Below are 1,048 nucleotides of genomic sequence, written 5' to 3'. Positions count from 1 at the left end.
AAAAAAAAAAAAAAAACTACCCCTATTAAAATTATCACGTTAAGTAAAATAAGTGGGTGTTAAACTTTGACATAGTCTGTTTCCACTCTCCTTCAATATTTGTTACACATCACTACTGGAAAACATGATAAAGCCTGCCAGTTAGAAACTGGTAGTCTGAAAACGTCAAGTTCTTCAATATTTTTAACTTAACTTATATAATATTTTGTTATTTTTAACAAGAGGAAAAGAAGAGAAGGAAAAAGTAAGAATGTTCTTAAGGCCAAGTTTCAAAATGACTGCAGTTTATATACCCTGGGTGAGAACGGTTGGTATGATTTGGGCCATAACACCATTTTAGAAATAAAAAAGATAGGACATTATAAACACCAGTAATAAATTTAAAAACACAAGTAAAATCCACCATTTACCTAATGAATAGCAAGGAAAATGATTATCTATAATACTTTGTATTCCTAGTATTTATTTGACTCTATGATGATCAAATTTACATGATTCTAATGCAACACCCGAAAAGTCATACCTGTGATTTATCTTACCACTGCTAACAGTATCCATGGAAACATTACTTTGAAAGACTAATACACATTACTATCTCTAGTTTTTCCTCCCCCCCATTTTTCCCATGTTAAACCACTAGATATCAGCTTAAAATTCTTGTACTCTGGGTGTTATGAGTTGAAAAAGTGCGGAATCAAGCATAACGAACCAAAGTTCTTACACAAACTGTTTCTAGAAATGCACTGCATTGAAGTCCAACCTCCTGATGTAGCCTGGATAATAGGACACATTAATTTGTCATTTTTTTTTTCAGTGTTAGCTTGCTATTCCAAAGTTTTTGTCCTCATCCACCATAAGCCGTGTAAAAGACAAATACATTTTTGCTGTAAAACAAATAATTTTAATTGTTTAAATTTAAACACTAGATCACACAGTCAAAATTGAAAGCAATTAAGCTGACAATTATTAAAGGCTAATTAGAAGCTAAACCTAACTCAGACAAGTTTCAACAATTACCTGTCATCTTTGTAAGATTTGTATTCCTTGT

At 31.5% G+C, this 1,048-nt stretch overlaps 1 long non-coding RNA gene across 1 annotated transcript; it reads right to left on the bottom strand.

Annotated features, from left to right (window-relative positions):
- Positions 1-721: 721 nt before the first annotated feature.
- LOC114010123 (uncharacterized) lies at positions 722-1,048 on the bottom strand. The gene is made up of 2 exons (XR_003551497.1): positions 1,018-1,048; positions 722-884 (listed from the first exon to the last, which is right to left on the bottom strand). It is a non-coding gene; the product is annotated as an uncharacterized LOC114010123 (long non-coding RNA).

Source organism: Tupaia chinensis, unplaced genomic scaffold (genome assembly GCF_000334495.1).
Source record: "Tupaia chinensis unplaced genomic scaffold, TupChi_1.0 Scaffold134194_1, whole genome shotgun sequence".
Lineage (NCBI taxonomy): Eukaryota > Metazoa > Chordata > Mammalia > Scandentia > Tupaiidae > Tupaia > Tupaia belangeri.
This window is presented reverse-complemented; position numbering and strand designations above follow the sequence as displayed.